Here is a 20,337-nt window from a genome sequence, read left to right as displayed (position 1 = left end):
GTTGCAAACTGGCTTAAGGACAGAACCCACAGGGTTAGAGTTGCTGGCTGTGTCAGACTCCAAGCGGTCACAAGTGGTGTCCCACAGGGTCGGTCCTTGGCCCTATTGTTTGGCATCTACTTCTCAGAAGTACAGGCCAACATGGGAGGACTTTGGCTGACAAAGTTTGCAGATGACTGCAAACTGGGCGCCATAGTGGAAAGTGCATCGGACATGGATATCCTTCAGAAGGGACTCACGGAAACAGATAGCTGGTGCCAGAGCCATGGCCTGAAGTTAAGCGCCAAAAAATGTATAGTCATACCCTTCGGGAAAAACAAGGTAACCCCAAGCTACCATATAGGTGGCAATCCACTAAGCACAGAAGAGGTTATCAGGGACCTGGGGACCCAGGTTGACAGTGGCCTTTCTTTTGACACTCACATTGCTAAAGTGGTTAGAAAGACCTTCTACATTGCCCACCTGATCATGAAGGGATTCACATCCAGATCTAGTGAGGTCATTGTTCCCCTGTACTCTTCACTTATCAGACCAATGATCGAGTACAATGCCCCATTCGGGATGCATCTCACCCGACATCTGCAGCAATTGGAGAGTCCCCAAAAGTTCCTCACCAAAAGGGTAAAGGGACTCCAAAATCTGTCATATGCTGCCAGATTGAAGAAACTCCAGCTCTATTCAGTCGCATACCGTCTGCTCAGAGGTGACATGTGCCTGACATACAAGGCCATGTCCAACCCGGAATTAATGGACATGCTCCACCTCAAAATCCAAATCCACCAAAACCACTAGAGCAAGCGACTTAAACCTTAGCACGGCTATAAATAGGACGTGCTGGAGGGATAGATTTATCACTCAGAGACTCCCTATGCTGTGGAATAAAATCCCGGTCCATGTGAGGCAGAGCACCTCGCTGACTCTGTTCAAGAGAAATCTAGACCTGTGGATGGGAGATCGTAGGTTTACCCCGGGAATCATATCTGTGTCACTGCTGGACAGAGGCACAACAAACTAATGGGCACAGTATTTTTTCATATAAGGGGTGGCGTAAGCCAGAAAAATTTGGGCTAGGCTTATAAATGCCTTAGGGCAGATAGCCTAGTATAAACCTATGAACCTATGAACTGCATTCCTTAAAACTGTGTATAAGTCCATACTGTTGAAATAACTGAATTGCCTCTTTATCTATCTTAGGTGGATCACACAATTGCATTTTTGACAAAACTATGACTACAGCAATCTATTTAGATGGTTAATAACTATATGCCTTTTCAATAATCTGTTGACTAGAACTTTGACAACTTTTGTATAGCACGAGAAATGGAACACATAAAGAGATGCATTACTGACATGTGTAAATAGTGGTAAAAAAGGGTCAAGCTGTTTTAAAATGTTCTTTTCTCTGTGTTTTCAATTTTAAATAATACTATAATTTAAAAATATTATAGAAAAGATGTTATTTAGTTTTAATACTGTTAATTCTGTTTTTTTTAAGGAAAACACAAGCAAATAGTGTTAGCGTGAAAATCTGGTTGCGATAATACGCAAGTACCCAAATTTTAAATGACCAGCTACCTAAAGTATTTTACCTAAATCCCCTATCATTTGATAGAGAAAGAGACCACAGATTTTTGGTTAATATTCTTTCTATAAAAAAAAAAAACATCAGTTACAAGGCCCATTATTAAGTTTTTATCAACACAGGATAATGATCTGAGCTGGTTCTGAGAGCTGCTTGGTCAGGAACTCCAGTTCAAATAAATGAGAAGGTTGTCAGATTTGATAATGACTACATGGCTATGGTTATATCTAAAAGAAAAGCTTGTGTCTCTTTAATCAAAAATCTGAAGAAGTCAGACATCAAAGCACAAATTATCTTTCTGGCCAGGATTAAAATTTTTCTCCCAGAGGGTCAAATAATCTTTAATAATCTCGAAGAAGCTCTAGACTATGTCCAGAAAAAAAATATTGGACAAAACTGAAGAAATGGACCTGTCCTTGCCTAGTCTGAAAAGACAAGCCAGCAGAAGTACCTTAACTTCAAACTACAAAAGAAGAAGAAAGTTGTGAGAAAAGTAATTTGTTTTTTCTGTGCTCAGTGTATCTTCTCACTGAATGGAAGTTCCAGTGTACTGAGGACATGCTCCCTCATAATGTAATATGCATCTCTGATACATAACTTTATTTATATACTTCCAGTCATTTAAATAATAATGTAAATAGCTTCATATATATTAGTTTAATTTCCAAGGAAAATGAATGACTCCTTGATATTTAGTTTGGCACTAATGGGTCTTCCTTGCAGGGGTGGGTACATGCAATTTCCCATGTCGTTCTTTGTCTCCTCTCTTCTATTTAATGGAGTTTAGTTACTTGTTCTAGCTCTTTTCCCTAAAAGCTTTATTTTCTTTCTTTGTGATTGTTTTCTCCTCTCTCCCTCTTGGTTGGGAGAGTGATAGGAACTTTGTGCTTTTACGTAATGTGTGTGTATCCCCTTGTATACCTAGGTTGGGGTTACTGCGTTTTCTTTGTGGGGTGTGAACATGACTTTACTATCTTTTCTTCTTCTGAAGTCCTTCCTTTTCTGTACTCTCGAGCTCTTTCTCCTCTCTTGAGTATCGTCATTTATGTTTGATTAAAGTCCTATTTAATGATTTTATATTGCCCGGGGCTTGATTTTGCTCTTTCTTGGTCGGAGTGGGTACCTTCTACATACTTTAATGTGTTGTGCTGGCTTTGGTATTAATGCTTTTAACATTTTTATCTCGAGAAGCAGCTTGTCAGCAGATGCGACCTTTGAACTTTCAAACGTAGTTCTGTCAGAATGTTTGAATGTAACTGAATATAACTAATATGTTGATATGACACCCCAACCCAAGAGCAATATGGGAAAGAAGCTGACAATGATCCTAGACACCTGAATGCCATCTACACTAACTGGTAACATACATCTGTTACACACAGACGGTAGACAAGAAGCTGACACCTTCAGTAGCTCTGCCTGTGTTCTGTAAAGCAAGAAATGAAGCTACAAAATGTTCACTCTGTTACCAATGATACATGGTTTTATTTACTTTGTAGTGGGTAGCCGGTTTTCTAAATCTTCTCTCTCTTATAATCTAGCTAAAGTAAATTCTTATAAATCTGAAAGATTTAAACTATAGTCCAGATGAAGCCATTCATCTCCAGTACTATATATATATTTTTTCTTACATCATATAATTCTGTTGCTCTATTTCATGTCTTATAATTTTCAGTCCCATTCTGGCTCCCTTTTGAGACTCAACACCAAATGTTGACTCCTCAAAAAGGAGAGAAGAGGGGAGGGGGGAGAAAACTGAAAAAAACGACTGAAAATGCAGGAGAGTAACTGATATTGTTTTTGTCTTTTAAATGTGTGTTTCTTTTTCAGGAGGCAGGTCCCTATGCCCCAGTGGGGGGGGGGGGCTCATACACACCCTAAAATTGCATATACCATCTCCAATATTCCTACACTTTGTGGGGGGAAAGAATATTCTGAGAAATGGCCATCTCAGACTTAGATTACAAAAGTCATTTTTTGGCCATTCAGTTTCATATTACAGGACTCAATAAAGGGGGTCCTGACATCTCAAATGGTTACCCCCATTCTTCTTCTTTTTCTTAATGAGTATTAAGTCATTTACATAAATATGGTCACTTCAACTTCTAAGAGTTGCTTTCCACTAATTTCCTGAAATAATCCTCATGCCTTTTTCCTCTTCTATTCTCAATTTTTAAGAATAGTGGGCATAGTCTGGCAGTATTCTCTCATTAGAGCCACCAGAATACATACCATGTACCTCTGTATTATAAATACAGGTCCTTCTGTTGCCAAACAATCATTATATCAGTGTATTTAGGAATGTAAACATCATTATATCAATGTATTTAGGAATGTAAACATCATTATATCAATGTATTTAGGAATGTAAACATCATTATATCAATGTATTTAGCAATGTAAACATCATCTGAGCTCTTTCACGTTCATCTCTGACTTAGGATATATAATGTCTAAATGTTAGTGCAAATTAAAATAATTTTTCCTCAGGAAATATGATTTATGTTAATTCTTTACTTGTAGCATCAGTTCCCAGCAAAAATGCCAATATGAGTTCAGAGGGAAATAGTGGGAGTGGCTGGAGGTAGGGCTTGACATTATTAATGTCTTTCCACGCCTTACAATCTATTTTGAATCCTAAAACGTACTTTTTTCTTCAAAGAAGCATATTACAGAAAGTACAGTTGTGTACATTTACCATAAATGTAGATGATGTCCTTCATGGATGCATCTGCAGTCATAACAGCTGGGTTGTCCTGTCGTCAGGCAGCCCTACAGTCGGCAGGATTCCAAAGTCCGGGGCCGGCTTCGGTGGATGTCGCACTTCACCCGACGTCATCACTGTGGGTCTTCGGGTATAAAGGCATCAGCCGGCGCCATTTTCCTCAGTCTTTCTTGCGGCGTGGCGCCGAAGCAGAAGCTGTTACGCAAGTGCGGTCGGTCGGATCAGAGATTATTTCTGCCGAATACTGCTTGAAGACTTCTAAAGCTAAGTACCCGTTAGGGACTCTTTCTTGCCTCAGCCCGATGTCAGAAAAAGTTAATAATTGTTTAACCTGTGAAACAAATACCTCATAAAGATTTCCATTCTTACTGTCTGCCTTGTTTAGGCCCAGCCCACGTAGCAGCCTGTTAGGCCTGTGCTTCTTTCAACCCGCGGCAGAAGCGTCGGTCAGAGTTTGCAGAACAGTTTTTGGTTCTGACTTTGCTTACATTATCGCCAGAACCTCCGACTACACTTTCTGCCAAAAGCAAAGAAAGACCGACACTTTCGCGGTCCTTGGTTTGGCTGAAACCAGCAAGCAAACATGAGTGTCTCGGTTCGGCGAAACCGAGAAAACTGATCTAGTACAGCCGAATCTATCTCTCACGGTTGAGGTCCCTGCTACAATTCTTGGTCGGCCTCTGAAACTTTACCCACTGACTTATCAGACACCATTCCCTGGATGTCTCTACCCCAGCGTGGTGCTGCTAGGCCTCCAGCAGCCATGTCCATTAAGGCCGCCAGAGCTAAAGCAGCCAAGACTACCAAAACAGTGCCTGTTAAACCACCCTCAACCAGGCCCTCTTCTAGTTCTCAAATGCTTACTTTGGCAGAAGATTTAATTACTTTAATTAGAGGATCTCAATCTCACCCAGACAGGGCCTCTCAGCCCCAGATAAGAGACCTAGGGCAGAGCCCCGAGCCAGTATCCTCTGATGATTCTGCTGATGAATCAGACATTACTGACCAGCCAGAGGCCCTTTCTCCAATTTTGAGGATTCTGATGCTGAAGAATCCATTCCAGCTTCCCTCAGAAGAATTCTCCTTTGGGAAACCTTACATGCCATCGCGAGAGCAGTTCAATGGCAGCAGCAAGATTTCTCAGATTCCCGAAAAGACTTAGAACCTTTCTGCACCTTCACAGCACAGGCCCTTAGCTATACCTCCTGTTCTCTCTGTGGTAGATGATGCTTTTAATGATGTCTGCTCTGCTCCAGATTCATTACCCCAGCCCTGCCAAACCAGACAGATTTTACAGGGTGCCAGATACTCATCACCACCTTTACAAGGCCCCCTTGCAGACCCAGAAACTATATCCCAGGGTCCCAAGGCAGTAGCCGCGACCATAGCTAAAAACCCTACTCCTTCTGAAAGGGAAGCAAGGTCATTAGACAGATGGGGTAAAAAAGTATACACTTCAGCTACTCTCTCAGCTAGAGCTTTAAACTGCCAGTTTCACATGATACAATACCAAGAGTTTATGCTTGATCAGTTAACTAAAAAATTAACCACTGATGAATCTCTTGACAGAAATATGTATTAGAAATGGTAAATAACATACAACAGGTTAGTAACCATTCCTTAAAATGTGGCTATGATGCACTGGAGGCTTCATTTAGATCAGCCATGACTGGCACAGTGATAAGAAGGCATGCATGGCTAAAGGAGCAAGCTCTACGGATCATGTTAAAGCTAAATTGTTAGATGCTCCTATGGATAAGACAAGTTTGTTTGGTGCACCTGCCCAGCTGGTTATGAAGAAAATGGAAGAAAAGGCAAAATCAGTTCAAACTGTTAAAGATTTCCTGCAGGTTCAACCCCAAGGTTTAGCAGGAACTGGCCTGCCAAAAATTGGTCCTTTCCTGACTCCACAAAATTTCAAAGGGCAGGAATAGGCGTTCCAGGGCAGAAACCAAACCAGAGGAGGTGCCTACAGAGGGCGGCAGTGGCAAGGTAACAACAGAGGCACAGACACAGCCACTGCCACTACTTCAACACAGCCACAGTGACTTACTCCTAAGTCAGCCTACCAGGGAACAAATAGCAGCTCCACTAGGCGGAAGGTTAACCTTATTTGCAAAGAACTGGCACCACATAACAAAGACAAGTGGATTCTACAAATTATACATCAAGGTTACCGATTCCACTTCCACACTATACCAGTCAAAGAGGAATGCCAAATCTACCTCCAAATCAAAAACAGAAGCTTTACAACAGATAATGGGTTGGCAAACATGAGCTGTGGAAAAAGTGCCTACAGCAGAGCAAGGAAAGGGTTCTACTCCAGACTATTCCTAGTTCAAGAAAGGAAAAAGTTGGAGACCAATTCTCGACCTGTCCACCTTGAATACATACATCATTGTCCCCAAAATTCAAAATGCTGACCCTACAGCAACTTCTTCCCATGCTGGGCAAGGAGTGTTGGCTGGTAACTCTAGATCTCAAGGAGGCATACCTGCGTCCCTATTCGACCAATCTGCAGAAGATACCTCAGATTTCTTGCAGGATCAGAGCACTATCAATTCTCAGCATTGCCTTTTGGCTTATCTACTGCCCAGAGTATTCACAAAATGCCTGGCATCAGTAATACTGCAGACTACAGGGAATTCATATTTACCCATACCTGGACGACTGCCTGCTACAAGGGGACAACAAAAGCAAGTTGACAACAGATTTACAAAGGGTCATTTACTTGCTACAAGCACTGGGATACACAGTCAATCTACAAAAAGTCAAGGCTGATACCATCCCAAACAAGGACATTCTTGGGAGGCGGAATTGGACACAGTGAGACAAATGGCATTCTAACTACAGAAAACAAAAAGAACTCCCTCTTTACTTCTTGGCACTAACAAAGCTGAACAAATTAACAGCAAGAAAGGTTCTGCAGGCCTTGGGCTTCATGGCATCATGCATAATTTTGGTCCCATTTGCCAGACTACATATGAGAAAACTACAGTGGTACCTCACAGATTTATGGTCCCAACACAGGCACAGCCTGAAACAAGAAATCACTAATTCCATGCTTAAAACAGGAGTTCCTATGGTGGGCCCAGGCATGCCGGTCCAACACAGGCCTTCCCTTTCACAGATGTCAAGCAAGCCAGAGCATTACAACAGACGCTTCAGACCAAGGATGGGGGGCACATATGCTGGACAAATGCGTGCAAGGATTGTGGACTCAGGATCAACTTCACCTGCACATCAACCTAAAAGAAATGCTGGCTGTAAAACTGGCTATCCAAAAGTTCAGACCATTTCTCAAAGAGGGCCAGCTGTTGATAAGGACAGACAACACCACAGTCATGTGGTACATCAACAAACAGGGAGGCACAAATTCATACCCCCTATGCAGAATGACTTTGGAACTGTGGACCCTGGCAATCAGCTACAACATCCAGCTGCAGGCAAGATTTGTACCAGGAAAGAAAATACTCTAGCGGACATTTTAAGCAGGACCACATCAGATGCTCACGAATGGCACCTGCACCGGACATCTTCAGGACCATTTCAAAGAAGTGGGGAATGCCTCAGATAGATCTATTTGCATCTCCTCCCACAATCACCAACTCAAAAATTCTGCACAAGGACATTCCACCCACTAGCATGGAAAGTGGATTCGCTCTCCTTCAGCTGGAAAGGCCTAACAGCATATGCATTCCCACCTCTCCCCTTGATATACAAAGTACTGCTAAAAATCAAGGAAAAACATCCAAGGATAATCCTGATAGCTCCAAACTGGCCAAGACAACACTGGTACCCACTACTGAGGAGCTTGTCTCGGAACAATATGTGGCCAATTCCCCTGATGCCTTTGATGCTAACTCAGAACAACTACAGCACCATACATCCAAACCTGAAAACCTTACAACTGACTGCATGGAACATCACATAGCAGCAGCTAATCAAGAACTTTCCCAAAGAGTTAAAGACATTATTCTTGAAGCACGCAGACCTTCAACAAGAAGGAACTACGCTGGAAAATGGAAAAGGTTTGTCATTTGGAGTTCTGAAAGAGGAAAAGATGTGTCAAACATAGATATGCCTAACATTCTGGAGTATCTGGCGAACTTCTCCATTCAGGCCTGTCCTACTCCTCCATCAAGATACATGCATCAGCTATTTCAGCAGAATACAGCTTTGAACAACCTGTCTTCTCACACCCGTTGCTCAGGCAGTTCCTCAGGCTAATCAACAATGTAAAACCTCGAGAAACCACCATTGCCAGCTTGGGACTTAAATTTACGTACTAGAAAAGCTGACACTTTCACCCTTTGAACCAGCAGCAACAGCAGAACTACAACACCTGTCATGGAAAACTGCTTTCCTACTGGCAATCACTTCAGCAAGGAGGGTTTCAGAACTACAGGCCTTAATGGCAGTGCAACCCTTACTAATCTTCCACCAGGACAGGGTGTCCATGAGGACTAATCCAACCTTTATGCCTAAGGTGGTCCCCCAACACCAAAACCCCCCCTTGGAAAACCAATTTTTCCCAGTAAAAAAAAAGGGGGGGGTTTTGGCCCCCCGGTTAAAAAAAGGCACCCTTTTACCTCTGCTGGGCAAAGATCATTGGATGGTAACTTTGGATCTCAAGGAAGCTTACCTTCATGTTCCTATCAGACTCAGTTGCAGAAAGTATCTGCTGCTGAGCTGGGACTTCTCACTATCAGTTCTCTGCATTGCCCTTTGGCTTATCTACTGCGCCCAGAGTGTTCACAAAAGTTCTGGCTCCAGTGATAGCTTTCTTCAGACTAAAAGGAATACAGATCTATCCTTATTTGGACGACTGCCTGATTCTGGCTCAAGGAAAGGAAGAGCTTCTTCATCATTTGGAGTATGTGATAGCAGTGCTAAGATGCCTAGGGTATTCTGTGAACGAAATAAAGTCCAGTCTAGTACCCTCTCAAGACATGTGCTTTCTGGGTGTGAGACTGAATACAGCAGCCAGATGGCCTTTTTAACCCCGGACAAACAAAAGAGTCTATCTTTTTACTTCCATCAACTATCTCATCAGTCAGGGCTGACTGCAAGGACAGTCCTTCAAGCCTTAGGGTTCATGGCATCTTGTATTCTGGTGCTTCCTAATGCCAAACTGCATATGAGGAAGCTACAATGGTATCTCAAAAATGTATGGACACAGCACTGCCAGGATCTGGACACTGTCATTCCAATAATACCTTGCATTCAGAAGGAATTTTTGTGGTGGGCTCAGGAATGTCACCTAAACAAGGGACTCTCTGTGACCCGGCCAGAGGCAAGTCAGATTTTAACGACAGATGCCTCAGACAAAGCTTGGGGAGCTCATCTGAATGGAAAATGGATACAAAACAAGTGGCCTGTCAGACTACAACATCTACATATCAACATGAAGGAGATGTTAGCAGTCCAGTTTGCATTAATAGCTTTCAAAGAATTCCTTCTTCCAGGACAGGTGTTGATTCTAACAGACAACACAACTGTCATGTGGTACATCAACAAACAAGGGGAACATTCTTATCCTCTGTGCAGGCAAACAATGATTTTGTGGGAGACTGCTCTCAGTTTACAGCTCAATCTTCAGGCAAGGTTTCTGCCAGGAGCACAGAACTCCTTAGCAGATGTGTTGAGCAGACGAATTATGGATCCCCACGAGTGGAAATTGGATCCTCATGTATTTCAGAAATTGACAGTGTCATGGGGAACTCCAGACATAGATCTGTTCGCTTCTCCACTAAACCATCAGCTGCCAAAGTTTTGCACAAAAGGTCTCATCCCACAGCTTGGAAAGTGGATGCTCTTTCTTTCAATTGGAGCAATCTTCATGTGTATGCCTTTCCACCTCTGCCTCTCCTCCCAAAGGTACTTCTGAAGGCCAGACGGGACAAGCCAAGGATGATTTTAATAGCTCCAGATTGGCCTCGACAGCACTGGTACCCATTACTGAGAAGTCTAGTACGGAAGCCTCCATGGCCTTTGCCTTGATTCCACACCTGTTGTCACAGGAAGACAGCCATTTGCTCAATGTCAAACTTCACTCTCTTCACCTAACAGCCTGGCATATTCTGTTTTGAACCATAACAGGTCTCAACTTCCACAACAAGTTTTGAATGTGATTTTGGAAGCTAGAAGGCCTAGTACAAGGAAAGTGTACGCAGATAAATGGAAGAGATTTTTATTTTGGAGTGCAGCAAAGGATTTTGATGTTTCTGAGCCTAATTTAAGTGTGGCTCTTCAATATCTTACTGAGTTACTGGACAAAGGTTTGTCCTTCTCTTCTATTAAAGTTCATGCTGCAGCAATTTCGCTCACTATGATTAAGACCCGCCATTGTTTTCTCATCCTTTGTTCAAGCAATTTCTTAGAGGGGCAAAGAATATCAGACCCCCACGAAGAGCTCCTACTCCTGCTTGGGATCTCAATTTTGTGTTGGAGAAACTCACTCTACAACCTTTGAGCCTGCAGCTACTGCTGAGTTGAAATATTTATCATGGAAGACTGCTTTTTATTGGCCATTACCTCTGCAAGAAGGGTTTCTGAATTGCAGGCCCTTATGGCAGTTGAGCCTTTCTTGATTTTCCATAAGGATAGGGTATCATTACGTACTAATCCTTCCTTTATGCCTAAGGTGGTTTCTAGTGTGGCTTTAAACCAGACTATTCATTTGCCTACTTTTTATGCAAATCCCCAAAATAAAGGGGAAAAGATTTTGCACACTTTGGATGTACACAGGCAGTTGCGTTATTATTTGGACAGAACTAAAGGGTTCAGGCAGTCTCAGCAGTTGTTTGTTTCTTTTGCTTTGAGTTCTCAGGGCAAGCCTGTGTCAAAACAAACTATTTCTAAGTGGATTGGGTTTTGCATTGCTTTCTGTTATTCCCATCATGGCAAGGAGGTTCCAGCTGGGATTAGGCCTCATTCCACTAGGGCTACTGCCACTTCCACAGCTTTTGAGGGGAGTGGCAACCAAGGATATTTTAGAGGCAGCTACTTGGAGTTATGTGCATACCTTCTCTAGGCATTATCACCTGCCACTTTACTCTAAGTCCAGGGCTGGTTTTGCCACTGCGATTTTGCAGGGCATTTTGGCAGCTCCTGCTTCCTTATAGTTAGCCATCCTCCCTTATCTCTGCTTTGGGATTCTACCCAAGTGTTAGGACTGCAGCAATGTGAGATGAAGAACATAGTACAGTTTTGTACCTACCATAAATGTAGATGTTCAAGATCCACATTGCTGCAGTCCAATTCTACCTCCCTCCTTCCCCTCTGTACTTGGAGGTGGTTGTGTGGGTTGGGTTGTACATATTGTGTGTATTATATCTATTGTACATATAGTTAGTGCAAGGGTGGTTGGTTATTTGTTTGCTGTCTTTTGGTTTTGACCTTTCTTTTAAGGTCTTCTTGACATCTGGGGCAAGAAAAGACTGAGGATATGACGGTCATGCGCATTTGTACCCTGATGTCCTGACGCCAGTTAAATGCTTGACCGACGTCAGCCTTATACTTTGATATTCGGGCCGACCGTGGACAGCGGACTACCCAAGTGTTAGGACTGCAGCAATGTGGATCTTCGAACATCTACCTTTATGGTAGGTACAAAACTGTACTTTTGCTGTAGCATAGACTAGATCCAGGCCTGCTGAATCTAGCTTTGTTTGTATAACTTGAGCACTAATCCAGGCATTCTTTAAAGTATTCACTTGTATTTATTACTGCTTGGTAGTAATTTGATTAAAGTGTAGCTATCATTCTAAGTCTTTTGGATTAAGCACTTGGGCTCAGACCAGTTGTTTTACATTAGGAAGGTTTGTGGCCTGCACTGTGGTGGCAGGACAGGTAGCTTACATCCTTCTAAGTTGGGAACTGCTGATTGAGGGCTCTGTCTGTTATTCTAAAAGTGTATTAGTTCTGGTTTAAGCACTTGGGCTTCAGGCCAGTTATTTTACATTAAGAAGGTTTGTGGTCTGCACTCTTGTGGGAGGAGAGGCTGGACTCTGCCCTTCTGAGCTGGGAATTTCTGGTTAAAGGCTTATAGTGCCTGCATATTTGAACTGTTTCTTACTGAAATTGGTACACCTTGTTTGCTGTAGCATAGACTAGATCCAGGCCTGCTGAATCTAGCTTTGTTTGTATGCTTGTTTGCTTGTTATTTCCCTGAAACGCTAATTCCACCTAAAATGCGGCTTTTCAGCGCTTCTGTGGATCCCTAGTGACATCTGCATTGCTTACTGTACTTATTTCCTTGTTTCACTTGAAAGAAAGTTACTGTTTGTCATTTTTGCATTTAAGTTACCTGTAACACATTGCATTTAAGTTATCTGGCACTTGCTCACTAAAGCAATTATATAAGTCAGTACTAAAAAATTAAAAGCACTACATCCTCACAAACTCCCCTTGAGTACCTTGTTCCCCATTGGCCCTTTCTTTTTCAATTATAAAGGAATTCCCAATACTATTCTAGCATGTCCAAAGGTCAGTTGTCACTCTCCTCTCCGGTCCAGCTGGTGAATCTGGGAATCTTGAGGCAATGTTACAACTGCCTCATGTACACAGACAACCCTCTCCTCCTCCTCCCAACAAATTCCAACACGTGAGAGATGCAACCATATAGCCAAACTGGAGGCTAAGCTCTCTCAACTCAGTAATGGCGAAACCTGTCAGGAGGAGAAGGAAACCCCACTCACTACAATTCCAGTCTCACATAGACCTACCACGACAGCAAACCAAACACATAAACACACAAAAACATACTTGGAGGCTCTAAATAAAAAAATCTGCCTAAGCAGCAGAGACCTCTAAGCAGACACCCAAGCAACCGCTACCCCAAAACAAAACACGTGCAACACATAGCTCACAAAGCCAGTGTGCCGAACAGTCACAGCCCTTAAGGCTAAACAACACACCTGATACACTTGTAATAGGTGACTCTATCGTCAGGCACACTGACGTCCCGCTCACCAGGCTGAACAAGGAGAAGGTCACGGTGAGCTGCCTGTCGGGCGCTGGGATCCGCCACATAACACAAGCACTCAGGTCACTCCAAGGCAAGTACAAATACGACTCAGTCATTGTCCATGCTGGTGTGAATGACCTGAGACGTACCTCCCTGGACTACATGAAAAGAGACATAGAGGAGCTCTCTGAGCATGTAGCCCAGGCCGGTATGACCCTGACCTTAAGTAGCATCTTACCCTCACCAAGAATGATGCCACAATATGAAGACAAGATGATCAATTTCAACAATCGGCTTAAGTATTGGTGTCATTTAAAGGGGATCCAATGCCTGTCAGCCTGGGATGACATGCTCGACAAGCCACGATACTTCGCTAGGGATGGCTTGCACCTGTCACCCCTGGGCTTTCAGATATTGGCAAAGGCTCTTGCTACCCCCATAGTGCCTTTTTTAGGCAAGGCTCAAAAGACAAACCCACCTCCATAGGTATCACAAGGGATAAGAAACTAAGAGTAATGCTACTCAACGCCAGAAGTCTAAACCTCAAGATGCATGCACTCAAAACTCTCCTTAGCATGGAGAACATCGATATCTGTGCAGTAACAGAAACCTGGTTCAAGGCTCCCGAGAGCACCCCAGCACTACCAGGTTACACCTCATACCATGCTTTTCAGCCCCAAAACTTGGACCGAACCAGAAAAGGAGGGGGGAGTATCAATATTTGTCAAAGATACCCACACCTCCAGGTTGGTGGCACAGCACGAAGCATCAGAGACTATCCATGTGCAACTAACAGTGGGTAAAACTGCCTTCCAGTTTATAGCCTGCTACAGACCACCCTCCCAAACCCAGGAAACCCACTCGGCCTTCCTGAGAACACTGGAAAATATGAAGGTCTCTCCAAACACCATTATATTGGGTGACTTCAACTACCGAAACATAGACTGGGAGCATTACTCTAGCTCCAACACCCTAGCTCAAAGGTTCCTAGAATTTATAAACTCAAATGCTATGGAACAGCTTGTTACCACTCCCACAAGACGGGAAAACATACTGGACCTGATCATCACCGACATGGGGACTCTATGCTCCAGACCAGAAGTGTATCCCTCACTGGTAAGATCAGACCATAAACTAATCTCAATGGATATTCACATCCCGACCCAACCCCCTGCCCAGAAAACCACAGTGAAAAACTTCTCTAAAGCAAATTTCACACTCCTCAAATCTGAGGTGGAATCCTTCAAAGCCCCCGGGTCTGTGGAAAATACGGCCCAGACTGCAGAATCCTTTATAAACGCATTCTATGAACACCTTCAGGAATGCATGGATCATACAATCCCAAATAAAACCAAGACCCAATCCTCCAAAGGCAGACTTCCTGTCTGGTGGACCCCAGCCATAAACAAAGTATACAATAGAAGGAGGAAGCTACTACGTGATAGAGCAAAATCCCAAAAAGGGAAGGCATCTCTGATCAGTGTTAGCAAAAAACTACAGGCACTCATAAAATCGTCTAAGGCCAGCTTCGAGAGAAAAATTGCACAGGACACTAAGGATAATCACAAGGCTTTCTTTAGTTATGTTAAGAACCTGGGTGGGAATTGCCAGATATGCTCAGAATTAGCCCAAAATGACAAAAAATACACCAAACCCACAGACATTCCCAACATCCTAGCTGACAGGTTCAGCACAAACTTCTCCCCCCCTCCCCACCAAAAGGGCAAATATCTATCCCAGCAGAGTGCTGCCCCCTTGACATCTCAGATGCTCAGGTAAGAGCCGCCCTCTCCAAAGCAAAAAACACAGCATCAATGGGACCAGACGGTGTCCCGGGCTGCGTCCTACATGAACTCCAAGAAGAGCTAAACCCAAACATAAAACTACTGTTCAATCTCAGCCTTACCACAGGATATGTACCCAAAGAGTGGCGTACAGCAACAGTGGTCCCTCTCCGCAAAGGTGGTGCCTCAATGGATCCTGGAAACTATCACCCCATAAGCCTGACTAGCTTGGTCTGCAAAGCTATGGAAAGGATCATCATGGACCTCAAAAAAAAAAGATATTGGGGACCTACAGACACTGGATCCTACCCAGTTTGGCTTTGTTAAGGGCAGATCCTGCCTCTTAAACCTGGTTGATTTCTTTGAAACAGTCACCAAGGCCATTAACGAGGGGAAGGTGGTCCACACAGCCTACCTGGACCTCGCAAAAGCCTTCAATACAATACCCCACTCGGGCATTATAGATAAGATCACCAGCTTAAATATAAACCCCTATGTCACTAGATGGGTTGCAAACTGGCTCAAGGACAGAACCCACATGGTTCGAATTGCTGGAGCCATGTCAGACTCCAAACCAGTTACAAGTGGCGTCCCACAAGGCTCAGTCCTAGGATCTCTCCTGTTCGGTATATATTTCTCAGAGGTACAGGCCAACACGGAAGGACTGTGGCTGACCAAGTTCACAGATGACTGCAAACTGGGTGCTATAATCGACTCTCCAGCCGACACAAGCATCCTCCAAAAGGGCCTCATAGAAACAGACAACTGGTGCCAGAGCCATGGCCTCAAGTTAAATGCCAAAAAGTGTATAGTCATCCCCTTTGGCAAAAGCAAAGTGCCCACAAATTACCACATAGGTGGTAATCCATTAAGTATGGAAGACGTAATTAGGGACCTGGGGACCCAAAGTTGATAGAAATCTCTCATTTGACAACCACGTGGCCAAAGTGGTTAGAAAAACATTTTATATAGCCCACCTAATCATGAAGGGATTCACATCTAGATCAGGGGAGGTCATCGTGCCTCTTTACTCATCCCTCATCAGGCCCATAATTGAGTACAATGCCCCTTTTGGGATGTACCTTACCAGACACCTGCAGCAACTGGAAAGACCCCAAAAGTACCTCACCAAGAGGATCAAAGGGCTCAAACAGATGCCATATGCTGCCCGGTTAAAGAAACTCCAGCTCTACTCAGTGGCATACCACCTGCTCAGAGGCGATCTGTGCCTGACGTATAAAGCCATGTCCAACCTGGAATTAATGGACATGCTGCACCTCAGAAAATCCAAATCCCATCGAGCTACGCGCCGAGAGACTTGAACCTCAGCACTGAAATAAATAGGACATGCTGGAGGGACAGATTCATAACCCAGAGGCTCCCTTCACTCTGGAATAAAATCCCAGTCCAGGTTAGGCAGAGTCCCTCATTGACTCTCTTCAAGAGGAATCTTGATGAGTGGATGGGGGATCGTAGGTTTACCCTGGGTATCACTTCTGTGTCACTGTTAGACAGAGGCACAGTATACTAACCTCGAAAAAGGGCATAGCAAAATTAATTTAAAATGGGTGGCGAAAGCCAAATACACTCTGGCTAGGCTTATAAATGCCCTAGGGAAGATAGCCTAGTATGAACCTATGAACCTTCTTGCTGAAGTGATTGCTAAAAGGAAGGCTGTTTTCCAAGAAAGGAATTTTAACTCTGCACTTGCAGCTGGCTCTAAAGGAGGAAGAGTAAGTTTTTCCAATGCAAAGTTAAGGCTGGAGTTGGGGCTGTCCTGAGTGGTCTTAGGTTTTTGGCCCCTTTGAGGAACTGCTTGAGCAGTGGATGAGAGAAGAGGGGGGTGGTTCTGTGTTGTAATGAGCTGAAATGGCTGAGGCATGAATTTTGATAGAGGAAAAAGAAAGGCCCTTGTGAAGCATCTCAGTTAAGTAGAGAAGAATCTGAGGTAAATTGGGCGCTGCTGTGCCCATTCCTTGAGTTTCGTTCCAGGCACAGAATATTTTCCATTTTTATTATAAGATTTTCTAGTACTAGGCCTCCTTGCCTCCAAAATGATATCCAACACTTATTTACTAAGGGATGGTAACGGAGAGATTAGGTAATTAGCCAGGCTGCCAGGTTCAGGGTTTGAAGCTGAGGGTGCAGAATCTGGCACTCCTGTTGTGACAGCAGGGTAGGGGTCTGAGGCAGGTGCCATGGAGTCAGCAGTGACACACCATGCAAGAGGGGGTACCAGTGTTGGTGTGGCCAGTCTGGTGCAATCAGTATCATCCTTGGTTTCTCCTGTTTAATCTTTAGTAGTACTTTGGAGAGGAGAGGCAGAGGAGGAAAGGCATAAACTGATAGATTTTTCCAGCTGAAGGACAGAGCATCCACTTTCCAAGCGTGTTTTTGGGGAGTCCTTGTGCAGAATTTGTCCAATTGGTAGTTCTGGGGAAAAACAAACAGGTCTATATCTGGGCTCCCCCATTTGTTGATCAACATGTTGAAAGTCTTTGGTTCCATTTTCCACTCGTGTGGGTCCATGAGATTTCTGCTTAGTTCGTCTGCCATTGTATTTAGGTTTTACTGGCAGGAATTGAGCCTGTAGATGCACTTGGTAGCTCAAGGCTGTGTTCCATAGAGCCATGGCTGGTCTGCAGAGGGGGTATTGAATGGGTCCCCCCTGCTTATGTGCCACATAACAGTGGTGTTGTCTGTCTTTACCATTAATTGTCCTGGATGAACGTGGTCCTTGAAGGCTGTCAGAGCATTCTGTACAACTAACATTTCTTTTTGATTGATATGCAGGTGCATTTGACTTGGGTTCTATTTGCCCTGAATGCATTTCCCTGCCAGGTGTGCCCCCCCCATGCATAGTCTGATGTGTCTGTTGTTAGGGTTTGGGGCAGGGGGTAGAGTGAATGGTAGTCCATCCCTTGTTTTGGTGGCAGGCCTCTGCCCACCAAAGGAACTCTAACTGTAGGCAAGGTATGATAGGAATCATCGCTTCTAGATCCTGAGAATGTTGACACCATAGGCTTTTTAGATATCATTGTAGTTTCCTCATATGCAGTCTTGCATATGGAATTAGTAGAATGCAGGAGGCCATGAATCCCAAGGCTTGCAGTATTTGCCTTGCAGATAGCAGGGTTTTTGTGGCCATTAGTTTTAAGTAAGTTGTCAAATGAATTTGTTTCTGTGGCGTGAGGAAAGCCATCTGGGAAGTTGTGTTCAAACTTGCTCCCAGGAATATAATTTGTTGACAGGGTACCAGATGTGATTTCTTTTCATTTATGGTGTACCCCAGACAAGCTAGCACCTTTTGTACAAATGCCAAATGATTCAGAAGTATGTCCTGGCTTTCTGCCTGAATTAGACAATCATCTAGGTATGGGTATATTTGAATATTTCTGTGTCTGCAAAATGCAATGACTGGAGCTAAGCACTTTGTGAATACCCTGGGTGCAGTAGATAAGCCAAAGGGCAGTGCAGAGAACTGATAGTGCATGTAGCCTGCTTTGAAGCAAAGGTATCTTCTGCAAGATTCCCTGATCAGGATGTGGAGGTAGGCTTCCTTTAAATCCAGTATTGCCAACCAGGCATCTTTGCCTAGCATAGGAAGCAACTGGTGAAGAGTTAACATCCTGAATTTTGGAATCATCAAAAAGGTGTTTAGGATAGAAAGGTCCAGGATAGGACGCCATGAGTTGTCTTTTCTGGGTATCAGGAAAAGTCTTGAGTAGAAACCTTGTCCCTTTTCCTCTTCTGGTACATTTTGAATAGCCTTTATGCTTAAGAGAGAGAGTACTTGCTTTTGAGCCTCTGCCCACTGATTTGGGGGTAGATCTGGCCAACCATTTGGGGTTGGTAACGTGTGGAAGTGAAATCTGTATCCTTGGGAAACTATAGTTAAAACCCATTTGTCCTGGGTAATGAGTTCCCAGTTTTTTGCCTACAGAGCAATCTTACCCCGTAAAGGAGCAATCAGTTGAGAAGTGTTTGGATGTTTTAAAGTTAAGTCATTTGGACAGTTTACCATAGGGGAGAGTCTTACTACTCCCTGATTTGGAAGTGGGAGCCCCACACTGCTTAGTCCTGTGCGTACCCTGGGACTGAAGCCTGGGTGATGTTCATCGTGTTTCTGCTGGCAGGCTACCCGCAGTCGGCCTGAATTCCAAAGTCCTGGTCCGGCGTCGGTTGCTGTCACCTCTTCCCTGACGTCAGTGCGCTAGGGGTTTATAAGATGCAGCCAACGCCATTTTCTTCCGTCTTTCTTGCCGCGTGGTGCCCGAAGCAAAACGACTCCTGAGATTTTCAAATTTGAATTTCAGATCCGAAGTCTTCAATAAAGCTAAGTACCCCGTTGGGGAAACTTTTTCTTGCTCCAGACCAATGTCAGTAAAAGTTGACAATTGTATTTCTTGTGGGAAGCAAATACCTCATAAGGATTTTCATTCTTACTGTATTCCTTGCCTAGGCCCTGACCACGACATTGCTAGTTGTCGGTTTTGTGCTAGATTCAACCAATACACTATTAAGCGTCTGTTCGATTTTGCTTTACATTACTTTGGCCGAAGGTTTAACTATATAATGCCGTCGGAACAACCGATGACCGGAGTCCATAAAAAGTGCAAAGACAAAGAAAAAGACAGGCATCTGAGGTCCAAAACAGACTATGAAGTCTCTTCTAGGCCAGTCGCCGGTTCGCCATTTTTCAGTGAGGTGCTTTCACAGCCCCTGACACCCACTACCTCAGGGCCACAGGCCGCCTCCAGCTCCCATGTGGAGACAGCTAGGCCTCTGGAAACTCAAGGTACTGGACCTACGGAAACAATTCCCTCAGATGGGTCCGGAGCTGCTGAGCAGGCATCGGCTTCTGAGGGTGTTTTCAGACCTACACAGCTTACTATCAAGAGCACTTCAGCAGCCAAGGCAAAGTCTAAAACACCTTTAAAGACAAAGAAACAAGTACAGCATTCTCCTGGACAGTCATCCATGCCAAAGAAACAGATGCTCAAAATGGCCGAAGACCTAATTACTTTGATCAGGGGTTCCCATCCCCCTCCTGATAAAAGGCCTAGGCAAGACACTGATTATGACTCCTCTGACCAGGTTTCTATTTCTTCTGATTCCTCTTCAGAACAGGGATAATCTCTTCCTCCCTATGAGGACTCTGATGCTGAAGAATCTATCCCTTCAGCATCTCCTCCTGAGGACTATTCTTTTGGGGAAACCCTGCACACTATGAGGGAACATTTCCATTGGGAGGGCCAGGATTATTCAGAATCCA

Source organism: Protopterus annectens, chromosome 4.part0 (assembly GCF_019279795.1).
Source record: "Protopterus annectens isolate FY-2018-M chromosome 4.part0, PAN1.0, whole genome shotgun sequence".
Classification (NCBI taxonomy): domain Eukaryota; kingdom Metazoa; phylum Chordata; order Ceratodontiformes; family Protopteridae; genus Protopterus; species Protopterus annectens.
This window is presented reverse-complemented; position numbering follows the sequence as displayed.